The sequence below is a fragment of the Squalius cephalus genome, assembly GCF_949319135.1.
Source record: "Squalius cephalus genome assembly, chromosome: 21".
NCBI lineage: Eukaryota > Metazoa > Chordata > Actinopteri > Cypriniformes > Leuciscidae > Squalius > Squalius cephalus.
In genome coordinates, this window is record NC_137142.1 from 27,805,781 (window position 1) to 27,814,678 (window position 8,898).

Below are 8,898 nucleotides of genomic sequence, written 5' to 3' on the forward strand. Positions count from 1 at the left end.
GTACAAGTGTTTCCTCTAGGGACGTGCTGGGCAATGGTAACCAAATATTCAAGATTAAGAGAGAACAAATGTGTACTTTCAAGATCTGATAACAGAAAAAAACACAATCAAAGTTATTCTGAATGTTTAAAGGAAACATGTCTTTTTCAGTGTCTATATTTGCAGCCCTGGCTAAACTTCTTGCCTTCAAAGACAGGAAACCAGATCTGGAGCTTTCTCTTGGGACGAGGTGGGCACAGGTGCTTCCTCAGAGGATGTGGTGTGCACTGGTGCTTTCTCTGGGGAGGCGGTGGGCACGGGTAATAATATTTTTCTGTATTTTTGATCAAATAAATGCAGGCTTGATGCGCATAAGAGACTTCTTTAAAAAAATAAAAAAATAATAATAGTGTCCAAATTTTTGAACAGTAGTAGTAGGCTACTGTACTATTATACTATTGCTGCATAATTATCAAAAATGTTAAAGTCCTTTCACGTCACCATTTCGCGTGTTTGTTGTCCACCTACACTTCACATAATAGGCCTGTAGATGGCGCCTGGGCTTCATTTAACAGATAGTTTGATCAAATGGTAAACGGTGTAGCCTATCAAAATTCATTGACTAAGTAAAAAGTGACTTTAATACTACTTCCCATTAATGCGACTTTTGGTGCTGGTTTTTTTGCAGTGCTTTGTAATTAGCATCCATTGTTTAAACGACGCAGATTCAGATCGCTTCATAAATGTAAATTCGTCTGTCCATCTAATTTTCAAACTATTTATGACTGGAAAATTACCGCTCCACTTCACATTGTCCAATGGAATTTGAACTTGTTGTGCCAGATAACGATTGGTCGGTGAATTATACACGACAAACAGGCTTCATTGAATTATGTAATATTTTAAAATATGTGATATGTGGATTTTTAATTGAATCGACACTTTTATTATTGGATTTTTTTTTTTTTTTTTGGTTATTCCTTCCTGCCGTCGAGAGCCACATAGGCCTACTCACTGAAATAACTATATTTGGCTCGAGAGCATCGGTTCCCGGGCAGAATGTGGAATACATACGTTTACACTAGTAACCATTTTCATTTTAAAACGCATAACTTTTGCTACGGTTACGCCATCGACTGCAAAGGGTTACGCCTGCCGTCCACACACACACACACTACTCTGGAGTTTTAGACCCTCATCCGAAGAAAGACCATAGACTGTAGAAAGACACACGCAACTTGAGGCAACTCGTTGTGGCAACGACACCGACCTCAGATTGACAGAAACGTAAAAATAAACGTGAATTTAGGCTACTTTAGTTCTGTACACATTGTCATGTTAATTATAATCAAATGCATTGATTATACCCCCCCCCCCCCCCCCCCCCGGCGGTGTTCTGATCTTTAGACCATTATGATGTCACAATAACTATGACGTCATAAAGAATGTTCGGTAGCTATATAGACAGTGCAGACAAAATCGCTTTTAGTAGTGAGTCGTCGAGTGAATGCAAGTAAGTTAAGCTTATATTCTTCATCTGGATGTTTCTTTTAATCAATTTTTATATGCTGAAATGTATGTAATTACATATCAATGTTTGGTTATAATTATAATTAAGCCAGTTGCAATTATATAATTGTTTAATTAACCCTTAAACAGACAAGAGTGGAAAATGATAAGCAAAAAATCATTTCATGTCATTTTTTGTATCATCTGGACTTAAGTAAAACATATCCAAAAGAATCTGTGAAATATTTGATATATTTTGGATTTTATGAGTTGTGACTCCCAGTTCACGTTGCCTGATTAGGGTAAGGACCAAGTCATTAATCTGTTAACTGGTAACGTTACTGGCCTATCTGATCTAATGTTGACAAATTATATATCATTCGAAAGTTTACGAACTCAAGATTCAGCCTTTTAAAACGGTGTTTTGAAATCGGACCATAAAAATGGTAATTTAACCCCTTAACTCTCACCCTCATGATAAAAAAGATTTAATGAAAAAAATTGTTCCTATGCCCCAAAAAAGACAATAAAAACTATGTGACTCCCAGGTCACCTTGCCTGTTTTAGGGTTAAGTAGGCTATAAATATCTATATAAAATGTCTAAATATTTGTATTTAAGACATTTTATATGTGTATATATATATATATATATATATATATATATATATATATATATATATATATATATATATATATATACATATGTTGATAATTAAAGATAGCCTAATTAATTATACAATTATATAAAACTAAGACAAATAATTTGTATATATTTGCTGATCATTAAAGTCTCTCTCTTTCTCTCACAGTTTTTCACAGATAGTTCACTGTTGCACACGAACAGCCATTCGGTTATACACTTTGAACAACATGTCTTGCAGCCATCAAAGATGCTTATCCATCAAACAGAGCATGTTCACCATGCCCACCTGTTTCAGAGAAATAGAACCCTTAAGCCCCTTAGATGAGCATGAGCTCATCACAGCCCTCCTCGCAGGGAGGTGGTGGGCAATAATGGAGGTAGAGGATCGTTTACGCTCATCAATTGAGAAGAACGGGTGTGGGCTCACTTCAGGCCAGTGGGGAATAGTGGAGGCCCCACAAGGATCCCCAGCTCCTGATAGGTACCAGCAGGGAGAGCTTGTGCCTGCACAGTCCCCTGCGGGAGCACCCATGCCAGACGGGTCCCCACAGGGAACACCTGTACCTAAAGCATTAGTGACCACTGTTTCCCCAGGGGAAGCACCTGTGCCTGCCTTGTCATCTGAGGAAGCACCCATGTATGCAGGATCCCCTGAGGAAGCACCAGTGCCCGCTGCCTTTCCACAGGAAGCACCTGTACCTGCCAGGCCCTCATTCAGGAGAAAAGTGACGATCCCTAATAATATGAGATTGCATCTGAAAAGGGATGTGCCTCTGAAAAGGGATGTCATCTTGACTCCTTTGCCCTTAAGGCCCCCCAAGGGACCACCTACGTTTGCCAGGACATCAAAAGGAGCACCAGTGCCCAGCACGTCTCCAGAGGAAGCACCTGTACCTGCCTCATCCTCAGAGGAAGCATCAGTGCCCACTGTGTCCCCTAAGGAAACACCTGTGCCCAACTCATCCCAAGAGGATGCACCCGTGCCCACAGCCTCCCCAGAGGAAACACCAGTGCCCACCACATCCTCTGAGGAAGCACCTGTATGCGCCTCGTCCCAAGAGGAAGCACCCATGCATGCAGCATCCCCTGAGGAAGCACCAGTGCCCGCTGCCTTTCCACAGGAAGCACCTGTACCTGCCAGGCCCTCATTCAGGAGAAAAGTGAAGATCCCTAATAATATGAGATTGCATCTGAAAAGGGATGTGCATCTGAAAAGGGATGTCATCTTGACTCCTTTGCCCTTAAGGCCCCCCAAGGGACCACCTACATTTGCCAGGACATCAAAAGGAGCACCAGTGCCCAGCACATCTCCAGAGGAAGCACCTGTACCTGCCTCATCCTCAGAGGAAGCATCAGTGCCCACTGTGTCCCCTAAGGAAGTACATGTGCCCAACTCATCCCAAGAGGATGCACCCGTGCCCACAGCCTCCCCAGAGGAAACACCAGTGCCCACCACATCCTCTGAGGAAGCACCTGTATGCGCCTCGTCCCAAGAGGAAGCACTCATGTATGCAGCATCCCCTGAGGAAGCACCAGTGCCCGCTGCCTTTCCACAGGAAGCACCTGTACCTGCCAGGCCCTCATTCGGGAGAAAAGTGACGATCCCTAATAATATGAGATTGCATCTGAAAAGGGATGTGCATCTGAAAAGGGATGTCATCTTGACTCCTTTGCCCTTAAGGTCCCCCAAGGGACCACCTACGTTAGCCAGGACATCAATAGGAGCACCAGTGCCCAGCACGTCTCCAGAGGAAGCACCTGTACCTGCCTCATCCTCAGAGGAAGCATCAGTGCCCACTGTGTCCCCTAAGGAAGCACCTGTGCCCAACTCATGCCAAGATGATGCATCCGTGCCCACAGCCTCCCCAGAGGAAACACCAGTGCCCACCACATCCTCTGAGGAAGCACCTGTATGCACCTCGTCCCAAGAGGAAGCACTCATGCATGCAGCATCCCCTGAGGAAGCACCAGTGCCCACTGCCTTTCCACAGGAAGCACCTGTACCTGTCAGGCCCTCATTCAGGAGAAAAGTGACGATCCCTAATAATATGAGATTGCATCTGAAAAGGGATGTGCATCTGAAAAGGGATGTCATCTTGACTCCTTTGCCCTTAAGGCCCCCCAAGGGACCACCTACGTTTGCCAGGACATCAAAAGGAGCACCAGTGCCCAGCACATCTCCAGAGGAAGCACCTGTACCTGCCTCATCCTCAGTGGAAGCATCAGTGCCCACTGTGTCCCCTAAGGAAGCACCTGTGCCCAACTCATGCCAAGAGGATGCACTCGTGCCCACAGCCTCCCCAGAGGAAACACCAGTGCCCACCACATCCTCTGAGAAGGCACCTGTATGCACCTCGTCCCAAGAGGAAGCACGCATGTCCACTGCCTCCCCAGGAAGCACATTTAATTCAGTAGTTTCTGACTCTAAACATGCTGAAGAAGAGAAGGCTGAGTTCAGAAGGAAGCTCCAGACCTGGTTTCCTGGCATTGAAGGTAAGAACATCAGTCAGGTCCAAAACAACAAAAGATAGTTTTCTCTTAGATTATTATTAGTATATTATTTTCACCAATTGTGTCACTTAATGATTCTTTTTTAATTCTGTAGTTTCTGACTCTAAACACGCGGAAGAAGAGAAGGCTGAGTTCAGAAGGAAGCTCCAGGCCTGGTTACCTGGCATTGAAGGTAAGAAATTCAGCCAGGTCCACAACAACAAAAGATACTGTTTTCTTTTAGATGATTAATATATTATTTCCACCAATTGTATCTTAATTATTATTCTTCATTTCACCAGTATCTGAATCTAAACCACGTGAAGAAGAGAAGGCTGACTTTAAGAGAAAACTCAAGACTTGGTTTCCTGACCTCCGAGATAAAAACTTCAGCCAGGGCCACAACTACCATAGACACTAAGTTTCCTTTCGTGGTCACACCGAGTTACGTCGTGACGACAAATGGGGTTTCGCTTAGAAAGCCTCTCACCTTCGAGGATTACAAAACGAGCCAATGGCAAGGAAATGCCATGGGTGTGCGTAATTTGCATAGCGTAACTCCGCCCCACCTCGTGGGTATATAATAATAATAATAATAATAACTTTATTTTTATATATACGCCTTTAAAGCAGCTTCTCAAGGCGCTTTACATAATAGAACAAACAAATTTAAAATACAACACACAAGAGAAAAAATAAAATAAAATAAATAAAGATAAAATAAAATAAAAAGTCAAGTAAAAGCTAACCTAAAAAATGCGTTTTTAAATGAGATTTGAAATGACTTAGAGTCTGTGCATCTCTGATATTTGGAGGGAGTGCATTCCAAAGCCTAGGAGCGTAGGATGAGAAAGCCCTGTCCCGTACAGTACACAAACGAGTCTGTGGGACTGCCAATAGACCAACTTGTGAGGAGCGTAAATGACACTTGGGTGTGTATAAAGTTACAAGCGCAGACACATACTGAGGTGCAAGACCATGCAGTGCCTTATATGTGAGCATAAGGATTTTAGAATCGACTCGGAACCTGACCGGAGCCAGTGCAAAGACTTTAAAATCGGTGTAATATGCTCATTTCTCCTGATTCCAATCAAGATCCTAGCAGCAGAATTTTGTACACATTGTAGTTTGTTAAGTGTGGTTTTAGGAACTCTAGCAAGAAGTGCATTGCAATAGTCAATGCGAGAAAAAACAAAGGTATTAATAAGCCTTTCAGTCACTGAGAGGGATAACATAAAGCGGAGTCTAGCAATATTTCTGAGATGAAAAAAGGAGTTCTTAACAATGTACCGCACATGAGAGTCAAAGGACAGACTAGAATCAAATATAACTCCCAAGTTTTTTAATTTAGTCTGTGCCTCCAAATCAGAGCCATCTATGTTTAAAATTAGTGAGCCAGCTTTATGAAGCTGATGAGGGGTGCCAATAAGCAAGACCTCAGTCTATACAAGGAAGTACGCTGGCAACATGCAAATATGTTTTCACTTCAGAGCCAAGATAATTCTTCACTCCACAAGCCATTCTGAGATCTTCATTCTCTTCACACTTCGAGACGAGCTTCTCTCCAGGTGTTGGTGTGACGGCGATTTCCAGTGAGAGCACATTGCCTGCTGATCTGTGCTGTGATCTGCCAGTGTGTGTTTCTCCCTGGTCGCTTCAACACTCTGCGGAGTTTTTTCCTCTCACAAAAGAGCTTGCGCTTGGCACGTCTTTTTAAAGATGTCTCGCCCGTGCACTTCTGCACATTCTGCCCCGACGGCCCGCTGCTGCCTCCAGCCAGCCGTCGGCACAGAATCCTCAGCTTGCTTGCTTGCACGCATTTCCTTGCCATTGGCTCGTTTTATCATACTCGAAGGTGAGAGGCTTTCTAAGCGAAACCCCATTCGTCGTCACAACGTAACGTCTCCGTTCCCTACTCAGGGAATGAGGGTTACATACATAACCGAGAATATTTCTCTTAAACATTTAGGATACTCGTTAATTTGTTTTTTCCCCCAGAAATAAATTCTTGAATGTAAAAATTTGTTCTCTCTTAATATTGATTATTTCCATCAGTAGTGTCTTAATGATTTTTTATTCCTCCAGTATCTGACTCTAAACCAAGTGAAGAAGAGAAAGCTGAATTCAAGAGAAAACTCAAGACTTGGTTTCCTGACCTCCAAGGTAAAAACTTCAGCTAAGGCTGCAATTTGTTTTTGGGGTCTACTAAAATCAGTTTTCACGCTGATTGGTTGGCTTGACAAGTGTGTTGTGATTGGTCAGCTGCTTCGAGCATGTTTCTGAAATGTCACATTCCTTGCCATAACTGCATATTTCAACTTGGGTGGGAATTATTTAAATGAGGAAGAAAACTCAAGACTACAAACGAGGCGTTTCAAATATAGTGCTTACTGATATAGAGAATAACTCCCTTCCCTTTGGAGCGACTTTGTGCTTTGTAACTTCACAGACCTTTTTCATACTCAAACAGAAACATTACACACTAAAGAAAGTTGAAAATGTAAAAAAAAGCACAATAGGTCCTCTTTAATGCAGTTTATTTGGCAAAGTGATTTTAGAGGTATACCAGATCTTATGTCGTGGTCCATTGAAGGTAAGAACATCAGCCAGGTCCAAAACAACAAAAGATAGTTTTCTCTTAGATTATTAGTATATTATTTTCACCAATTGTGCCACTTAATGATTTTTTTTTTAATTCAGTAGTTTCTGACTCTAAACACACTGAAGAAGAGAAGGCTGAGTTCAGAGGGAAGCTCCAGACCTGGTTACCTGGCATTGAAGGTAAGAACATCAGCCAGCACCACAACAACAAAAGATACTGTTTTCTTTTAGATTATTAATATATTATTTCCACCAATTGTATCTTAATTATTATTATTCATTTCACCAGTATCTGAATCTAAACCAAATGAAGAAGAGAAGGCTGACTTTAAGAGAAAACACAAGACTTGGTTTCCTGACCTCCGAGATAAAAACTTCAGCCAGGGCCGCAACTACCATAGACACTAAGTTTCCTTTCATGGTCACACAGAGTTACGTCGTGACGACGAATGGGGTTTCGCTTAGAAAGCCTCTCACCTTCGAGGATTACAAAATGAGCCAATGGCAAGGAAATGCCATGGGTGTGCGGAATTTGCATAGCGTAACTATATATTATATTCTGCCCCGACGGCCCGCTGCTGCCTCCACCGAGCCGTCGGCACAGAATCCTCAGCTTGCTTGCTTGCACGCATTTCCTTGCCATTGGCTCGTTTTATCATACTCGAAGGTGAGAGGCTTTCTAAGCGAAACCCCATTCGTCGTCACAACGTAACGTCTCCGTTCCCTACTCAGGGAACGAGGGTTACATACATAACTGAGACGATTTCTCTTAAACATTTAGGATACTCGTTAATTTGTTTTTTTCCCCAGAAATAAATTCTTGAACGTAAAAATTTGTTCTCCCTTAATATTGATTATTTCCATCAGTTGTGTCTTAATGATTTTTTATTCCTCCAGTATCTGACTCTAAACCAAGTGAAGAAGAGAAAGCTGAATTCAAGAGAAAACTCAAGACTTGGTTTCCTGACCTCCAAGGTAAAAACTTCAGCTAAGGCTGCAACCACCATACACACTGAGAGGGACCCACATTTTCTCCCAGATATTCAGGGTAATTGTCGAAAATTATCTCTTATTATGATAAATTGTTTTCAGATTTATTAAAAACTAACAAACACGGTCTTCAACTAAGCTACTTTGTTTGTTATCCTCTGTTTAGAATACTTTGTATATTTCAGTAAAATTCATAGACCCCTCATGGTAAAACAAGTTAAGTGATATGTCTTTTTCACCTCCTTCCAGCTTATTAAACCTGATTATGTCTATTTCCTCAAAAGGAAAATGTAGGTGCAAGTCAGCGAAGTCCATGTAAAAAGCGGAGCATGCCTAAGGATACCAGCGAATGAACAAGGGAACGAAGCATCACCAACATTTGTACTTTGTAAAATGAACTGAATAAAAAAATGAAACTATTTATTTATTAGGACGATACACATGAATTAACAATGGTGTTTACATTTAAAGCCAAAATAGCTCATTTTCATGTATAAATATATACTATATTCTCTGTATTATAAATATACATTGAAGATAAACAGAGTATGCATGTATTTACCGATTCGGTTTTATTTGATTTATATCATATTTTGTTTAATTATAAATATGCATAAAGTGAAGATAATCATAGTGTGCACGTGTTGCCTGAACAACATATTAAAGTCACCATGAAATGGACAAT